The sequence below is a fragment of the Sus scrofa genome, chromosome 14, assembly GCF_054392235.1.
Source record: "Sus scrofa isolate SSC_HxYL_T2T_F1_AM1 chromosome 14, Sscrofa_HxYL_maternal_Yorkshire_Landrace_v2.0, whole genome shotgun sequence".
Taxonomy (NCBI): domain Eukaryota; kingdom Metazoa; phylum Chordata; class Mammalia; order Artiodactyla; family Suidae; genus Sus; species Sus scrofa.
In genome coordinates, this window is record NC_139396.1 from 37534006 (window position 1) to 37553859 (window position 19854).

General features: G+C 40.3%; 1 long non-coding RNA gene across 2 annotated transcripts in view; it reads right to left on the reverse strand.

Moving 5' to 3' along the window:
• The window catches only part of LOC146396498 (uncharacterized), a 35151-nt gene extending 17135 nt beyond the window's left edge, over positions 1-18016 (reverse strand). Inside the window, exons 1-2 of one of the 2 annotated variants that reach the window (XR_014826558.1) lie at positions 17925-18016; positions 4273-4389 (exon numbers count right to left, since the gene is read on the reverse strand). This is a non-coding gene — a long non-coding RNA (uncharacterized LOC146396498). Of the gene's footprint in view, positions 1-4272; positions 4390-5950; positions 6046-17924 lie in introns of those variants that run through there. The other variant, XR_014826557.1, reaches the window with a different exon arrangement.
• Positions 18017-19854: the final 1838 nt, after the last annotated feature.

Consider the following 19854-nt stretch of genomic DNA (forward strand, 5'->3'; position numbering starts at 1 on the left):
TCTTAGGAGTGCTGCCTTCCCAAAATAGACTATGAGTTTCTAGAATATAGTCTATGATTTAAATTTCTTTTGGATCCCTCATAATGCTCTTGAAATTAGAAAATATGATTCTGCCCTCTGATAAAGTCTTTCTAAAATGGCATGAGAGGTATAGGGCTGACAAAAGCCTTCAAAGTAACATATCAGTAATAATTCACATAACTGTTGGATATATAGTGTCTGGGATTCATACCTCATTTCGATTATGCGCCTTCAATATTACATAATCCAATATTTTTCAGGCCCTGAATCTCAGTGTTGATAATTTAGCCACATAATTCAATGCTGAAACAGAAATGCCTCTCACTCCAAAAATATTTGTATCCCAACACAACAAAAGAACATAAAATGCTTTAATAGTTTTGTTTTGTTTTGTTTTGTTTTTGTCTTTTTAGGGCTGCACCCGCAGCATATGGGGATTGCCAGACTAGGGGTCAAATTGGAGCTGTAGCCACTGGCCTACACCACAGCTCACAGCAACGCCAGATCTTTAACCCACTGAGTGAAGCCAGGGATCGAACCTGTGTCTTCATGGTTGCTCCTCAGATTCATTTCCACTGAGCAACAACGGAAAATCCTGATAGTATTTTAAATCTACTTCAGTATTCTAGAATGTTTGCTAGAGATGCAACTGCCACTAGAGAGTTCTGCTGCCAAGGTGACCATTTATCCATCTTTAATTCAGGTGTGATATTCCCCTTCTGTGTCCTCCAGGTAGAACACTTTAGACACAGTTTTCAGATAAACCCAATCATTACTAAAACAGAGAGGAAAAACAACACAAAAGCATGACAGCATTGTATTCCTGGCAAAAACTTTGGATTCAGCATAATTGAAATTGAGTATTTAATCATCTAATTATTCCAATGCAACTGAACTTTGTGCTGCCTTTTTGGAAACCCTTCATCATCTGCATATCTTCCAATTCCCACTAAAAAAAAATGAGGAATTAGTAACATTTTAGTAATCAAGCTAACTTTGGAGTTGATGACAATGCATGAACTAAGATATTAAAACACCAAGTATGAAGAAACTCTTCAAAAATAGAAAATTGGAACTTCAGGAATTTATTGAGAATTTTATTACATTCCTTTGTGGTTTTATCTCCCTTCTGTTTCCCACAAATATACACCTTTGAGGAGAAATTGATTCTACTTAATCTGCCTTGCTGATCTGGCTTCTTGAAGAAGCTTTAAGATAGGAATGGCCAGGCTTAAGCATACTTTGGTTTCATCTGGCCTGATTTGCAACATATACAAAAGGATTTAACTTCTTGCATCCTTATCTAAGTTAGATGTTGTTTGAACACTCAAAAACCAAAAAGTAAAACTGCTCAACCTAGGAGGGAATAAGTTCCAAAAAATTTTTTATTTTCCAAACAGGTTAAAAATCTCAAGTTCAACATGTGATCATACATGCAGGAATGGAACACAAATGTGTGTAAACACGGGACAAAGAATCCCCAAGACCGTTTCATCGTGAGACTGATTAAAATTTGACATGCTTGAACTCTCAACACACTTGCTGAACTTCCGGAAAGCTCTACCAGTCATAATTAACCACTAATGAAATTTTACTAGGAAAAAAATTACAAGCTCTGGTCAGAATCTCTTTAAGTCTGAGGGAGCAAATTCCATGAGAATGATTGCCTTCCTATAGGAGAGACGGCCACAGAAAGGCTCAGAAACAAATCTGTCCCCAACAGCTAATAACTCACCTATTATCAAACCCCCTAGAATCATAATACCTCAGTCCCAACTGTGAGCCTGCAAATATGTGACAAAACCATTGATGAATTGCAGTGACCAGCCCAATTGGTGATGTGCCTTGGGATTTGGGAACTCCTCCCACCCTACGTGTGAGAAGAATTTATGAAGATAACATGACATGCTAATATATTTTTACAGCTTAAACAAGATATTCCGTGCCATTTTTGAGCACTACACGTAGTTTATCAATATGACTCTTAAGACCCTTATCCCCTTTTGTTTCTCTGCTGCTGCACGTAATATAATTATCAAGAAGGTTAAGACTGACAGCTGGAAGTATTTGAATCCTAGACAGAAGCTCTTTTTCCCCTTTCTGTTTCTTGCATTCTGTTCATTGGTTCCTTTTAATCTTTGCTGTTTTTTGTTATAATCATCTTAATACAATCTTCTGCCATAGCAAAAACACATAAAACACTTTGCACAGCTTGGCTGTGACCTCTGGAAAGAACTTGTGCTTCTATCTCCACTTAGATGGGTCAGGTGGTGTGTCAGATCCTAAAGCAGCCTTGGCTGGCATTCAGGTATCTTTCAGAAAGAAATCAGGGTCACCACCTGTGTAGGATAAAGCTGTGAGGGTCACCACCTCTGTAGGATAAAACTCTCAGAAGCAGCACTGTCCTCTGCCCCAGCTGTCGCTGAAGATCAGCTCTGCTTCTGAGAGCTGTTCTCATTCTCTAAGATGGTTCAAGCTGTAAATTATGGAAAAGTACTTCACCCTTCCCTGCTTAATCATATTTAGTGTATAAATACATAACATATATGAGTGGTCAAGAAAATGCCTGTAAATTGGAAGTTAATATGTACTTATCACTGCTTATGATTTAAAAAAAAAAAAGCAGCTAATGTTTGGTGAGAAATTATGTGTGCTTTCCCTGCAGTAGCTCACTCCCTCCTAACACAACTCTAGGAGATAGGAACTATTCTGATGCTCATTTTCTCAATGAGGAAACAGTCCTCTGAAGTTCAAATAGCTCAAAAAGAAAACTAAAGGTTTCTATAAAATTCATATACACTTCATGTTGCTTTGAAATGTCTAAAATATAAAACATGCACTGGAATAAGACAAACAACTGGTGAATATTTTCAAATCAAATACGGACGAGTGACGTCACAAGCTGAGAACAAAGTGACTTGGAAAATGTACCTAAATACTTCACACTTCAGTTGATTCATTTGCATAATGCTCACAAGATTATTAAGGGATGAATGAGATCCCATAAGAGACCACATCCTTAGAAACAGAAATGGAAGAATTTTCACCTTTAATCCAGTTATAGATTTTCAATATTTAAGATAACTCAGTTTGAAAATTAATGAATTTCCTCTCTTATATACATTCTCTTTCTTAATACCTTGGGTGTAGCAGGCAATTTCATAAACATCTACTGAGGATCATGGAATGTTTCCAGTAATTCTTCACAGGAAAAGTTCCCTGATTGAACATTGGTGATGACTTCCTCCAATGACATTTTGTCAGAAGGACATGTTTGTCAGACAACTCTAAGTGTGTGCTCTCAGGTAACAAGTATCACATTCTGAAACTGAAACTTCAAATAACCAACATACAAGAAATAACCTCAGACATCTGCAGAAGCACCAACTTTAAAAGATGTTCAGAGAGTTCCCTTGTGCTTCAGTGGGTTAAAAAAAACCCAACTAGGATCCATGAGGATGTGGGTTGGATGCCTGGCCTCACTCAGGGGGTTAAGGACCCGGTGTTGCCATGAGCTGTGGTGAAAGTCACAGAAGCAGCTCAGATCTGGCCTCCCTGTGGCAGTGGTGCAGGCAGGCAGCTGCAACTACAATTCAACCCCTAGCCTGGGAATGTCCATAAGCCACAGGTGCAGCCATAAAAAGAAGAAAAGAAAAAAAAAAAAGATGAGCCAATGCATTGCATGTGAAGAACGGTATTTTTATCGTCGCCATAATAGGTCTAGAGCTCTCCCATTCATTAGTCGATTTAAGATTGAGCATTTGAAATGTATGCTCCAAAATGGGAACTAGTCTAAGAGAAAAACAATCATTAGATGTAAAGTATTTTTATTACTTTTCTTTTGTTGTTTTGTTTGTTTGAAGAGGGAATTCTGGGTGAGGAAGGATAAGAAGTCAGCTCTGAAAGGGGGAGAATGGAAAAGAAAGCGGGGAGAGGGTGAGAGGGACTGTGAGGGGAGATCTGGGGGTGGGGGAATGAGAGAGAGCTCAGAGTGAGGAGGGTGAGGGGGCTCTGGTGGGGAGGTGAGAGGGAGCTCTGAGTGAGGGAAGGTGAGGGGGCTGTGAGTGAGGAAGGTGAGGGAGATCTGAGCGAGGAGAGTGAGGGAGTTCTGAGGGAGGCAGGGTAAGATGTAGCCCTGGGTGTGGACCGGGAGGCATTCTGAGTTAGGAGTGTGTGAAGTCTCCAGAGAGTGAAGACTCTGTATTTAAATGTCTCACTATCACTTTTGTATTGTCTTCTTTAAAAGATTACCTTGTAGTTCTTTCTGGAGCATCTGATTAAGAAGATCAGGCAGGAAATTTGTCACTGCAGCATCTTTCTTTTCTTCTGTGGCAAGGTTTTGGTCCTTTTCCTAGGAACCTCTGCATGCTTAGGTGGGACCAAAAAAAAAAAAAGAAAAGAGAAATGATTCTTTTTTTTTTTTTTTAACAAATCACATACAATATTTTATATATAAAATATAGCATGTATGAACATGCAGTGATATAATAATATACCCTATCTTCTCTTTACTTTTTAATTTGGCTACCAGAAACTTAAATAATAATAATGTTAGTGTTTATGATTCTCATTATGTTATACTTGTCCCATGCTGGTGTAGTGTTTAGCAAATCTAATGATAAAATAACATGGATATAATTTTTTAGTGAAAAGATCAGCAAATAACAGAATCTCGGAAATTTATTAAAATTCAGTGTATCTTTAAAATGGTTTAGAGAAGGTAAACCTAATTGTTTAGTGAAATGTAAATAATTGTACAATAAAAATTTTAATCACATTAGCAGTCCTAACAAAACACCTCAGACTGAGTGGCGGAAACAACAGAAATGTATTTCTCATAGTTCTGGGGGCTGGAAGGGCACAACCAAGGTGTGTGCCATTTGACCCTCTCTCCTTGGCTTACATGTAGCCACCTTCTCCCCATGGTCTTTTTTTAGGTGTGTCTGTGTCCTAAACTTTCTTTAGGGCTGGACCTGTGGCACATCGAAGTTCATATGCTATGGGTTGAATTGGAGCTGCACCTGCTGGCCTATACCTCAGCCATGACAATGCCAGATCCAAGCCGTGTCTGCCACCTATACCACAGCGAGCAGCAATGCCAGATCCTTAACTCAGTGAGGCCAGGGATCAAACCCACGTTCTTGTGGATACCAGTCGGATTCTTAACCTGCTAAGCCACAATGGGAACTCTTAAACTCCTCTTCTTATATGGACAACATTCCTAATGGATTCATGCCCACCATATGACCTCATTCACCTTCATTCCCTCTTTAAAGGGCCTGACTCCAAATACAGTCACTTTGGGATTAGGCTTCAGCATAGGAATTTGAGAGTGAAATAATTCAGCCCATAACAATCATTCAGCCAAAAGCTGTAGAGGTTTAAAGTAAAACCTGTTATGAACACAGTTTCTTTTTCTGATTATAGAAACTTTGTAATATATTAATGGATTTCCTAAGTGAATCTACCTTGCTAAAGAAAGATGGTCAGTATTTGTAATCCTGTAGATATATATTCTTCATTATGGAAATGATTTGACTTCCATTTTATAAATCAATCTCTCAGGTGTTTTTATTGGTTTCCCAAAGTGTAACCCAAGGGAGGCCATACTTTTCTCTCCAGACACAATGGAGACATTTGTGGCATCGTTGAACAGTACTATGTAAGGCAGGTGGGCTCATCCAATTTCACATAAGCTGAGCTTTGACTTTTCCTATAACAGTTTTTTAATGATCTATTGAAAGGGTCTCTCAATACCTGATTGAGTTGATGTTGTATCATAGTCAAGAGTATACAACAGTCCTCAAAACTGTACAGAACTGAGGTCGAACCCCCAACCTGCCAGTTCTTAACTGTGTGATCCAAGGAAGGTTGTTTCACCTCTTTACAGCAGTTTCATCAACTTCATTTGCAAGAAAAATAAGAGTACCTTTATCACAGGTCTGTGAGGAGGATGAAATATCTTAATTTTCATTAACTTCCTACTCCACCAGATGAACAACTAGTTTCTTTCGTTGTTGCCACCTAACATGTAGACAGACAACAGATGATGAGCCTCTTAATTCAGCAGCTCACTTGAGGAACTCTACATCCACATTCTGTGTTTGGTTTGTGACTCATGGCCTGTGTATTACGACATATGATTTTACATTATGATCAGAGGTAATAAAAGATTATTTTGGGGAAATAGGTCTTTGAAAATGGTACAGAGATACATTAAAATAGGAGAAGAGGAGACAAAAAACACTGTCCATACATCCCATCAATAGGTGTTTGGGGTATAGGAAAAAGGGAAGAGTGAGCGAAGAGGCAGATTTTTAGAAACTTACAGTCGGCAACATCAAAAGTTATTTCAAAGCTTGGTTTGGATTCAGATAAGAATGCAGGGGCAGACATAGGGAAAACTGACCCCCAAACAAATCACTTAGAGGTGAAACCAGAGCCATGAGGTGAGTCCAGCTTTCCTGACACATTAGGAAAACATGTACAAACTAAATCTGAAAAAGCAAAGGCAAATTGTCTAACTTAATAGCAGGAAGTAATAGATTGTATGCCCTCCCAAATCCTTTTTTTGTTGTTGTTGTTTCTTAGGATCCAAGAAGAATTTTGCAAAGTCTTGTCTACAAAACAAGCAATCAGGAATGAAAAAAATTGTTACTGACTATTCTTTCAGAGGGATTATAGTAACATCTGGTTAGGATTGCATACTTATTTAAATCTTTTTTGAAAAGTCTTTAACTTGGAAAAAAAGAATCATTCAGCTGTTTCAGAAATTGAGAATATTAACTGACACATAATTATTTTACTTTGCGACATTTTATAAAAAATATAGTCCGCTATGTAAACGTTGATACTTAAGTCAATGGCAAAAAAAAAAAAAAAAAAAAACACAACAACAACAAAAAACTAATTAAAATGCTCCAGGCTTCAATTTCTTTTTCATGAGACTATTCCTTCTGGATACTGTTTATAAATTTAAAGTGATCGAAACTGTGTTTGATGAAATTCTCAAAAAACCAACACTGATGTTTTGATCTAGATTTCAAAGAAACAATTTGTCTTGGTTTGTCATGCATGGCATTGTGTCATCACTAAGTCTGTGCCAGAAATCTTAAAATTGCTATAGAACTCTAATGTATCTGGCCTCTGACCTTACTGGGGTTTTCAAATCAGTGGCCAAAATAAAGATTGAAGATACTATTATTGGGATGTGGCTATTTGTGGCCATGGAATATAGAAATACTTTCAATTAAGTTCATACTGAAATCAACTGATGCTTACATCCTCTTGGGTCCCTTTATGGGTTAAGTGGAATTTTATACTTATAAGAGCCATCTAGGGACCAGATAGCTCAAACTTCTCTAGATGATTGATAAATGGATGAAGGATAATGAGTTCTCAGCAAACATTAAAAATAAAGGAGGCCACTTTGGTCAAAGACAAGAAGAGCAGCGCCCCCTAAAATTGAGAATGGGGCCAAGAATCCTGAAGGCTATGGCACAGAATCCAGCCAAACATTCCGATAAGTTCTGACACTTGCTTGTGCACTTGAAAGGAACTGGTGATTCCAGTCCACAAATATTCCTATAATTAAAAATGACTTTTTCACCTTTTTTATAAGTGGCAACATTTTTTCCATCTTATGTCAATGAAATGATTGCCCAGACTGTTGATTGACCCAAACTGCACTTGAACTCTTTGAGTAATTATCCAATGACTTTGGTGTAGAGCTATCAAGAAAAAAAAAGGAAAAAAATTCAACCTTCCACTTTTGTGAGGTAGACGTGAGCTTTGAATCAACAGGGGTACCATTCTCAGAAGTGTCCTCGGTAAACTTCTATATGACTGCAAGCGTCCTAGGTCTCTGATTGGATCCATGCATTGTATAGAGCATATCACTCCTACCCAAATCATCCTGTAACTGTGAAGTTTCGGGTTCCATCCCTGGCCTTGCTCAGTGGGTTAAGGATCCGGCATTGCTGTGAGCTGTGGTGTAGGTTGCAGACACGGCTCAGATCTGGCATTGCTGGGGCTGTGGCATAGGCTGACAGCGACAGCTCCGATTCAACCCCTAGCCTGGGAACCTCCATATGCCACAGGTGCGGCCTTAATAAAGACAAGAGACCAAAAAAAAAAAAAAAATCATCCTACAGCATCAGATTTATGTGATAACTGCCTTTAGCAAGGTATGGAACCCATATTCCAAAGTCACATTTTCAGAAAATCAAGCACATTTTTTATCAGAACTAAGAAAAGTAAATGGAATCCGTGTACAGACAGTTCCACAGATGCAGATCTACAGAAATAACAACAAAGCAGTGTCCAAAATTCTACCATCAAGGAAGGTTGCCCTTTTGGGGCATTCCCGTCATGACTCAGTGGTTGACAAACCCAACTAGTATCCATGAGGATTCGGGTTTGATCCCTGGCCTTGTTCAGTGGGTTAAGGATCCAGCATTGCCGTGGTGTAGGTCACAGACACAGCTCGGATCTGGAGTGGCTGTGGCTGTGGTGTAGGCCGGCAGCTACAGCTCCAATTAGACCCCTAGCCTGGGAACCTTCATATTGCACGGGTGCAGCCCTATAAAGACAAAAGACAGGAAAAAAAAAAAGGAAGGATTCTCTTTTGTAATCAATATATTACAAATATTTACTATGCCCCTACTGTGTGCTATATTGATCCTTTGGGAGATCATCGAACATGGGAAACTGTGGGGAAAAAAGGAACAACCAGTTGCTCAAGACACACTTAGTTCATGAAGTCTTCCTGATGATCTCTGTCTACGTGAGGAAATAAACATCACCAAATCCCTACTTTGTGCCAGACACTGCAAAGCACTGGGAGTATGGAAACAGATAAGATGCAGTCACTGCCACAGATGAAATCATAGTCTAATAGGATAGACACTGCAGTGTTCTCCATATAATAGGCTAAACTACATCACAGGATGGTTTCAGGGAACCTGTCTTTTCTTCCTCCCCTTCTCTCTCCTACCTAGCCTGAGTCTCCAGATCTATTCAAATATTCAGACATTCCCGTGTTAATATCAACTGGTTCTTGACTTTGTCAATCTCTCTTCCAAGGCATTAAGGACCGAAAACCGTTGGATCAATGTAACCATCAGCTACTACACTCTTACATCTGAATTCTCTGAAGACAATCACATAGCCATGAAATCTGGCTTCAAGAAAAAATATGGTTTCCAATTCTGATCAAGCCTCTGGGGACAAGCAGCAATCCTTTCTCTGTCCCTGGTCTGCTCCTTTTCCTTTATCACAAACAACTTCTTACCACTTACATTTGTTCCTATTCAAACTCCTTTTTCAAACCCCATCTTTCTCATTTGCAATAGATTATCTTCTTAACATGGAAAATAGAAACCATTTAGGAAAAATTTTCTTAAAGCCCTGTTGTCCTACATAGGTATGTCCACACACCTGTACCTGGCACAGAAAATGCAATGTCCCACCTCCTGCTCAAAGCTAGTGATGCAGCCCACATCTTCCACCACCAATCAGCTCTGCTTTCCCCTGTCCTTGAACCTCTCCCTTTTTTGGATTTTACCCTCCACATGTGATTCAGTTCTCTCCCATGGAAAAAATAGTCCTTCTCTCCACCCCATGTATCTCCTGAGCAATCTCTCTGGCATCCCCTGTCTTTCACAACCAAGTTTCTTAAGAGCGGCCTTTGCTTTCCAGTTAGCTCTTTACTCATTGTAATTTGGTTTCTTTCTCCACCACTCTACAACAGCTAGGTTTTTTTGTTTGACTGTTTGTTTGCTTTGGTTTTTTTGGTGTTTGGCCATGTCCAAAGCACATGGAAGTTCCCGGGTCAGGGATCAAACCCGGGCCACTGCAGCTACCTGAGCCACTACAGTGATAACACTGGATCCTTAACTCAATGAGCCACCAGGGAACTCCATACCATCACTATTCTCAATGAGACAAAATTTCTGTTCATCCTATTCCTAAACTGATATAGCCAATGGGTATTTATCCACCCTATCTTTGTTGTTGTCCACAATTGACAATATGAACAACTTTTTCAAACTCTTTTCTTGACTGGCTTTTCTAACATCCTATCTCCTTTTCTTTTACATAAAGAATGGATGGAGATGGATAGTCATCTCCTATTTCTCCCACTTCTTAGATATTTGAGCACCCTCAAAGGCTCTTTCCTCAGCCCTCATTAATTCTACCTGCTGACCCTGTGTTACCCCATCAGGGTTTCAACTCCCACCTATAGGATAACAACTCAAGCCCTGATCTCACTGTGGAGCCAAGACCACAAATGCATCTGACAATTCCACATGAAAGTCCCACAAACACCTCAAATTAAGCATGTTAAAAAACTGAACCTGGGAGTTCCCTGGTGGATCAGTGGGTTGAGGACATTGCATTGTTACTGCTGTGGCTTGGGTCTCTGCTATGTTTATGTGTTCAATCCCTGGCACGGAAACTCCGCATGCCAGCAGTGCTCTCTGGAATATGCCTTAAATCCATTCACTTCTTTCCATTCTCACTGCCCCATCTTAAGTCAGGACTTCATTCTCTCCCACCTTAACTTCTGCAAAGAGTTTTTGCCCCAAGTCTCATCCCCATTCTCCATACTATTGTGAGAAGTTTCTCTCTAAAACCCAAACCCTGGCATGCCATATGCTGTTTAAAATCAGCAGCATGCAATAGCCTTCAGAATAAAATATAAATTACATGGAATGTCCTACATGATCTGACCCATGTGTTTTCAAAATGTTGACCTTAGACCTTTGGATCTGAACAAGGTTCCAATCCAAATTCTCTATTTGCTCTCTGTGACTCAGACAAGTTAATTAACCACTTTGAGGCTGTTTCTTTGTTGGCCAATTGGAGCAAATGATATTTTGCAGAATCATTGTGTTGGGGATAACAGCATTTAGGTAGTGGCATATTTTAGGAGTTCAATAGACGATTCTCACTATCTTGACTGCTACTACTTTCATTATTTCCATATAACCCCATTCTAGAGGAAGGGTAGTGTCTTAGTATCTTTATCTCTCTATCTCCTGTGCCTAACACAGTGCAGGGACTCCAGAAACACTTGCTGAACACGTAGCAAGTATAGGTGATATTTTGGTCTTCTCTAGGTAGACACTGGGGTTTTGTGGACTGGCTGTGGGCCTTCTAAAAGTCATCATTCAAGTCTTCTCACCAGTTGCATTAGAATCCAGTCATAAAGGTTTTTTTTGGGTTTTTTTTGTTTGTTTGTTTGTTTGTTTGTCTTTTTTGCTGTTGTTGTTGTTGTTATTGTTGCTATTTCCTGGGCCGCTCCCGCGGCATATGGAGGTTCCCAGGCTAGGGATTGAATCGGAGCTGTAGCCACCAGCCTACGCCAGAGCCACAGCAACGCGGGATCCGAGCCGCGTCTGCAACCTACACCACAGCTCACGGCAATGCCGGATCGTTAACGCACTGAGCAAGGGCAGGGATCGAACTCGCAACCTCATGGTTCCTAGTCGGATTCGTTAAACCACTGCGCCACGACGGGAACTCCCAGTCATAAAGTTTTATGTCTACTGGCAGTTTGAGATTATACACAATTCTTCTAGCATGCTCCCTTCGTCATTTACCTATACATATCAATGCCACACTGCCAGCCTCAATTTTTATAAATCACACACTTCCCATTCTGGATCACACACAGTAATCTAAGAATATTTCTGTGTATACTTGATTATATAATATCATATCCTCTTATTCCGCAAATCTTAACATGTACTTTCTTGGATTCCTAAAATTAAATTGAAAAGATCAGTTTCTTTGTGTGTGTGTGTGTGTGTGTGTGTGTGTGTGTGTGTGTGTGTGTGTCTTTTTTTGTCTTTTGACAAAATCTCCCGCAGCATATGGAGATTCCCAGGCTCGGGGTCTAATTGGACCTGTAGCCATCAGCCTATGCCACAGCCACAGCAAAGCCAGATCCAAGCAACCTACACCACAGCTCACAGAAATGCTGGATCTTTAACCCACTGAGTGAGGCCAGGGAACGTGCAACTTCATGATTCCTAGTCAGATTCATTTTCCACCGAGCCACAATGGGAACTCCTGAAAAGTTCAATTTCTAACATCAGTTAAGACCTATCAATTCATTGTACTTTCACCAGCCCATCTTATGTTAAAAATCGCTAACAAATACCAAAGTGTTTTTGTTACAACATCAAGCAATCATTAACATAAAAGAAATACACTGTTTTGACTGAAGAAAAAAGCATTGTCTCTGTAAATTTTCATGGAGTATTCCAAAGGCAGAGTTTTCTTATCATCCTCTGAATAAACAGTCTTAAATTCCACAGACCAAAGAGTAAAATAGAAACAAAATTAAAAATTGACCACACACACCTGCCTGTTTAGTTGTAACATGTGTGATTAATATTATGCTTTCAGCCTAGGCAGTAATGAGGTACCCAAGGAGGATTTGGTAAAGGTTAATAATCCTAAATTTGCAGAGGTTTGATTATTTTTTAAGCTGAAATATTGTTCACTGAACTCCCCGGCCCTGTCCATCATGTGAGAACACAGCAAGAAGACAACCAGCTGTGAAAAGCAAGGGCACTTCCGCCACGACACAATCATGTTGGCACCTTAGTCTTGGACATTCCAGCTTTTGCAAGTGTGAGAAATAAATTTCTGTTATTGATAGCCACTCAGTCTGTGGTATTTTGCAGCCTGAACAGACTAAGATACACAGAAAGATGGAAAATCTATGTGAGTAATTTGAGATCTTTATATTAGCAAATAGTGAGAAATTACACATAGCATACATGAAAATCTGAATGGATAAAGTGAAATGACTGTGAATAAAAATATTACAATGAATTTCGATAACCCTGGGGGGAGGATGAACTTCTAAATGTACAACCTTTGATTCTATTTGAATTTGCTATGACCAATTCCATCATATAATAAAATATATGGTGACAATTTTGCCTTAGAAAATTTGAAGGAATAATTCACTCAGGAAAATCTACTTAATAAACCATGTAACAACCAGTTTTTTAATTTTGTATAGAGATTATCTTTCAAATGATCCAGACTAGTTCACATTCAGCCCGGATTGGTCAATCAGAATAAAAAAAAAAAATTACATAGCTGTTTAAGGTAAAGAAGGTGACTCTCCCCACCCCCCCGCAATAACCTGCTCAAGTCAATGTCACCAAAAGCAACTTGACCAACTCAAAATGCAGGCAGCTCTACTGGGCAGTTAGCAAGTATTTTAACTTCTTTCTGTTTAGCATGGTAATAAGCTGCCTGCTCAAGTTTATAGAACCAACTAGAGAGGAATAACATCCAGAAACTATGTAGTATCATTTAATATTTCTTGACCACTTTTTATCATAAGAATTATTCCTTTTTGATAATGTGCAATAGTCCTTGTTTTGATAAATTTAAAAGAACTAATTTGGATACCAATAAAGTTCCGCTAATTTATATTCAGTTTGGAAATAGTGAATTCATAAACAATAGAGACAGATTCCTTAACAGAACAGAGAGCTCCCAAAGAATGCAAGACATGATGAAGTGTAAGATGAGGTGGGCAGGGTGGGCTGAAAGCTGATGATGTATGATGAGGTGCAGCTGAGACTGGCAGTAATCTTGAGGTAGTGGACATCCCATCCATAATGCAAAAAACTTTATCTGCAGGATTATTCAAATGACCAGTAAGAGGAGTTTCCATCGTGGTGCAGTGGAAACAAATCTGACTAGGAACCGTGAGGTTGCGGGTTTGATCCCCGGCCTCCCTCAGTGGGTTAAGGATCTGGCATTGCCATGAGCTGTGGTGTAGGTTGCAGACATGGCTCAGATCCCGCGTTGCTGTGGCTCTGGCGTAGGCCGGCGGCTACAGCTCCAATTAGACCTCTAGCCTGAGAAACTCCGTATGACATGGGTATGGCCTTAAAAACAAAAAAAAAGAAATGACCAGTAAGAAACTTGAAAACTCATTGGGCTGAATGTTGATCCATGGATAGTATAGAGTATTAAGAACAAGAGTTGGTGACTAAACCTTTGCACATACTTTAGAAGATGTCCTATCTTCAACTCACCTCCCATTTTCATGTGACTCTACTTCTTCCTGAAACAATGTGATACGTTGTCAGGAAGCTGTCCTCAAAGGCTGTCATCTATAATTTAGCTTTCATATCTGGATAATATTGGGACTCAATAATATCATAATTCAATTTTAATGACTCCTGGACCTCAAGAATTTCTCATGTATTCCTAAATCTCAGTGTTGGTTTGTCCTAAAGACAAGAGAGTAAGCTCCCTGAGGACATCTGAGACACTTAGCACAATATCTAGCTTATAGTAGATGAACCAAAAATACTGAGTGAATGAATGGATGAAGTTAATATGAATCTATGATCAAGCAAAGCAAAGACCACACAGTAGGATGCAGTGGAACCCATCAAAGAGTGTAAGGCACTTCTTGGGTTTTCCTGTACCATTTTTGGTGCTGCTCATAAAGGCACCAGAGGCTGCCTAAACCAGAGACCATGTCCTAAACCCGTCTTTAGTACCCAGCGTTGGGCCTATATATAGAATTAATTAAGGAAATCCATTGATCCATCCAAGTTCTTACCTGTAATAATGTTAAAGGAAAAGACTTCATCTAATACATAGTTCTTTATAGACAAGGGACTATTTTTAACTGTATTTTTCTTTCCTGAATCATCTTGATCACCAGCTGACCCAATCTGGCCATATTCAGTGTAGATTCAAAGCCCTGTTCTAAATTTTTTATAATGATTTTTATTTTCTCCATTATGGCTGATTTACAGTGTTCTGTTAATTTTCTACTGCACAGCAAGGTGACCCAGTCACACATACATGTATACATTCTTTTCTCTCACATTATCATGCTCCATCACAAGTGACCAGACATAGTTCCCAGTGCTATACAGCAGGGCCCATTCTAAATTATATGAATGCATCTATTTCATTTTGAGGCGTCCAAGAACGGAAAGCATAATTCCTGTCAATCATTGGTCTTCCTTTTCTTACCTTAGCCTTTCACGTCATCCTCTAGGCCAAAGTACCTAAGAAATTTTTGGTCAAGTAAACATTGATTTAATGTTCATAGGGATTAGGAGTTAAGACAGTGATAATTATTCAAACATACATTCTTTAAAATCTGACATGCAGCTTGAAGTTGTGGTAGGGGCTTCTAATAAAAACTAAAACTCTTGATTAAAATATAAATTTGGAGTTTCCTGGTGGCCTAGTAGTTAAGGATTTGGTGTCACTGCTATGGCTCAGGTTAGATCCCTCTCCTGGGAACTTCCACATACCCCAGGTGTGACAAAAAAAAAACAAAAAACAAAAAAAACCTTAAACATTCCCCTTTAAAAAATTTAAAAAGTACATATAAATCTGCTTCTCTTTAAGTATCTCTGGCTTTAGGTAAGCACAACCATTCTCTCTTATCAACTCTGTATTTAAACAAGTGCTGGAGGGGCTGTGGAGAAAAGGGAACCCTCCTGCACTGCTGGTGGGAATGTAAACTGGTACAGCCACTATGGAGAACAGTTTGGAGATACCTTAGAAATCTATACATAGAACTTCCATATGATCCCGCAATCCCACTCTTGGGCATCTATCCGGACAAAGCTCTACTTAAAAGAGACACATGCACTCGCATGTTCATTGCAGCACTATTCACAATAGCCAGGACATGGAAACAATCCAAATGTCCATCGACAGATGATTGGATTCGGAAGATGTGGTATATATACACAATGGAATACTACTCAGCCATAAAAAAGGATGACATCATGCCATTTGCAGCAACATGGATGGAACTAGAGAATCTCATCCTGAGTGAAATGAGCCAGAAAGACAAAGACAAATACCATATGATATCACTTATAACTGGAATCTAATATCCAGCACAAATGAACATCTCCTCAGAAGAGAAAATCATGGACTTGGAGAAGAGACTTGTGGTTGCCTGATGGGAGGGGGAGGGAGTGGGAGGGATCGGGAGCTTGGGTTTATCAGACACAACCTAGAATAGATTCACAAGGAGATCCCACTGAATAGCATTGAGAACTATGTCTAGATACTCATGTTGCAACAGAAGAAATGGTGGGGGAAAAACTGTAATTGTAATGTATACATGTAAGGATAAGCTGACCCCCTTGCTGTACAGTGGGAAAATAAAATAAAATAAAATAAAATAAAATAAAATAAAATAAAATAAAATAAAAAACTCTGTATTTAATGGTCTCAAATCTTGGTCCCATCCTCTTTTGCTGCTTTAAAAGCAACCCGTGTCTCTCCTTTGCGTTTCTCCATTTTATTTCTCTTTCCTCAAGAAAAGTTTAACCTAAAAAGGCTTCGGTCACCCCTATTCCTTTTTCAGTTACACTGCAAGTAGTGAAGATGTACTTTTCAAAAATGGGAGCCCGTAGAAGGAATATTAATAAAGCATATCCATGCTTTTTACTAATGAAGGAACCATACGGAGCTAGGGTGTTGTCAGGGAAAAACTCTTAACTACTTTTTAAAGAGTTTTAAGGACTGGTTTTTTTTTTCTGAATAATTTGTCCTAGCCCCACAAAACAAAGGTGATTTGGAAGAAAATTTGCAGAAGGTGGTCAGGAAATCTATCATGGGCTAGACGCATGGTGAAAATCTATCCAAGATTTGGAGTTCAAAGAGGCCATGTTATTTCTCTTCATCCCAATCCTACACTTCACAACAGAAAAGAGAAAGTGAGCTGTCATAGCCACAGTCTTTGACATGTCACAGGAGCAGAAAGGAGCAGGGGTAGAGGATGCACAATGTCCCTTCTGCCTATTTCCTTGTGCCATGTGTCACAGCATACTGGGCACAACAATCAGTGAGACATGGGTGGGGAAGTCACCCCACATCTTGGAAAGCTCCTTGGTTAGTGGTCATTCAGATGGCCATCACCATCATTCTGATACCTGCCCTTCAGCTGAGGATAGAAGAGGTCAAACCCTGCCATCCTTGGAGGACAGGTGGCCTCATCTGACTAGATACAAAAGAAGAAAGCACACATTTAAGATTTATAACCACATCCAGCAGCCTTCCTTATTTACAAAAGGCAGTTTTTTAATTTAGGAATATGCCCTCTTGGAGTTCCCATTGTGGCTCAGCAGATTAAGAACCTGACATAGTGTCCATGAGGATGCAGGTTCGATCCCTGCCCTCACTCAGTGGGTTAAGGATCCAGCATTGCCGCAAGCTGCAGTATAGGTCGCAGATGCAGCTCGGATCTGATGTGGGTGTGGTTGTGGTGTAGACCAGCAGCTGCAGCACCAATTCAACCCCTAGCCCCAGAACATCCATATACTGCAGGTGCAGCCCTAAAAAGGAAAAAAAGAAAAGAAAAACTTGAACTCTAAAAAAAAGAGAACATGCTATCTTGTGAGAATCCAGCACGCAGGGGGTTTAATGGGGAAGGAAGCCTGAGAGGAACCAGGAGAGGAGTGGGGGTGAAACAGAGCAGGAAGGAGGCCAATAAAGGGGATATTTTGGAGCAGGTTGTAAGCTGTTAGCTGTGGGGACTCCAACCCCACTGAGGAGCCAGGGAGACAGAGCAGACCACCCCTCAGAGAGAACCCAGGCTGGGGATCTTACCCTCTGACTCACTGGGTCATTGGCCCAGGGCTACTCCCAAAGGGCCTTAAAGTCGCGGCATGTCCAGCATTAAGCCTCCCCAAGGGCCAAAGCGCTCCAGGAGCCAAAGAAAACCTCACACAGAAATTCGCGTGCCTGCTGCACAAAGTGGCAGAGAAGCTGGGTGTGATGGGCATGGCGAAAGCAGAGTAGATGCAGGCCAGGCACCAACCACCCCACTATACCTCATGCTCACAGGATTAGACCGAAAATGCACACATATTTACCTCCTGACTCAAAACGGAGGGGAGGGAGGAAGACGATCCTTATTTGTAGGAGACCAGAGCCACATTCTTTCAAAAAGAAACTTCCTGAGTCTAACCTTCTCGGGCCTTTTAGAATGAGTATTATATTTGTTTCGAGCAGGGGTTGGCACGCAAGGACCCTCCAGCCACCTCCAGCCCGCTGACTGTTTTTGTAGGGCCCCCCAGCAAAGAAAGGTGTTGACATTTTTAAATGCTTAGAAAAAAGTCTGAGGACTGTTCCATGACACATGAAATTTATATGATATTCAAATTTCATTGTCCATAAATATTTATTGGCCCTCAGCCACACCGATGCGTTTACATAATGCCGCAGGTTGTGCCTCGGATGGCAGAGCTGAGGAGTTGTGACAGAGACCATCTGGACTTCAAGGCTAAGTTTTCTTCTCTGGCCCTTGGGGGAAAGTCTGCCAGCCCGTCATTTAGAACCAGACGCATTCTCGTCGAATCTTCACAGTGGTCGTGATCCCCTGACCTAAGGCTGGAGGGTGGTCTCATCCTTTCTTTAAGGAGAATCGAAACCCCTGATTAGCCTGCATCAGGTGTCTGAGCTTTTTGGAGAAGGACCGCTGTCTACTTCCCACCCCGAAGCTGATCAGAGCAGAACAAATACTGACAGTCTCCTGTGATTGCCAACATAAAACATGGGGTCTCTTGTTGGCTGAGCGGGTCATAAGGAATGAGGCTGTGACAAGCAGTGATGAAAACAGCATAAATGTTAGGATTTAGAATCCCTGTTTTCTGCAATCCGAAACATAACACTTGGCAAACACCTGGCCCGATTAGAGTTTTTCCAGACGTAAATTCGCACTGGAAATGCAGGTTTGAATCCTTGAAAAGGAAGTCATTTTGAGAAAGGAATTGAAAAGACACCAGACCAAAGGAGAAAAAAGAAAAAAGGGTGGATGGCAGCAGGTGAGAGAAAGCTTCATTAATAGTATTTAATCATCCGGCCGCAAGCTAATAAATTCCCAGAGGAATAAAGACCTATATAAACCATTGGATGTAAAGCAAAAGAATTCCAACTGGTCACTTTAATCAGATCCCAAGGGAGGCCAGGGTGCAGGTTTAATCCAGCACCTAGCCACTGGGTTGCATGTTCATTCGTGGAAGCGGGGAATAGATAGGCAAACCAGGTCTTTTCCAGGTGGTGCCACAGTGATCTGCGCTGAGCTATAAATCAGCGTTTCGTTCCCGAGAATGCTGCGGTACATTCTCGAGCCCTTGTTTACAGGAGAACGTCGGCATTCTCCAGGCATGCACGTCAGCGTGAGGAGAACTTGAAATAGCCCAAGAGAAAAGTGTTCTTGGTAGTCACACAGCCTGTGATAAACTTTGAAGTACAAATGAGAAGTGGAAGTGAATGCTAAACGTATGCCTCGTCCTAAAAGTTGGTGAAAAATGAAATGTACAAGAAAAGTTGGATCCCTGCCATGACACCCATTACAGTGTAGACGAAGGCTCTGACCTTTCGTGTTATACTTACTGTGTTTTTGACACATTTAGTCAATTAAAACGGGTGAAGTGTAATTTGTTTTTCTTAAGTTTAATACAGCGTGTCAATAGAAGTTAACCAAAATTTATAGTTGGAACACTAAAGCTGCCACATGCACTTAAACAAATGAACACCATTTATCATGGTTGAAATAAAGAGAACATCACGGGCGTTTGACTTTATACTTCACGTAAGCGCATAGCCAAATATAGGAAAGCGAGCTCCTTCTCACACTTCCAATGGAAAAGACGTTTTAGTTCACGTTAAATATTGGTGTGGAAAACCTGGCAGGTATCCAGTCCTAAGGAGTGTTAGGGTTGGCACTTCCACTGTGTACTCTTACTATAAATTGTTGTAGCATTTATTTGACATGGAATACCCAAAGGATTGATGAGCAGA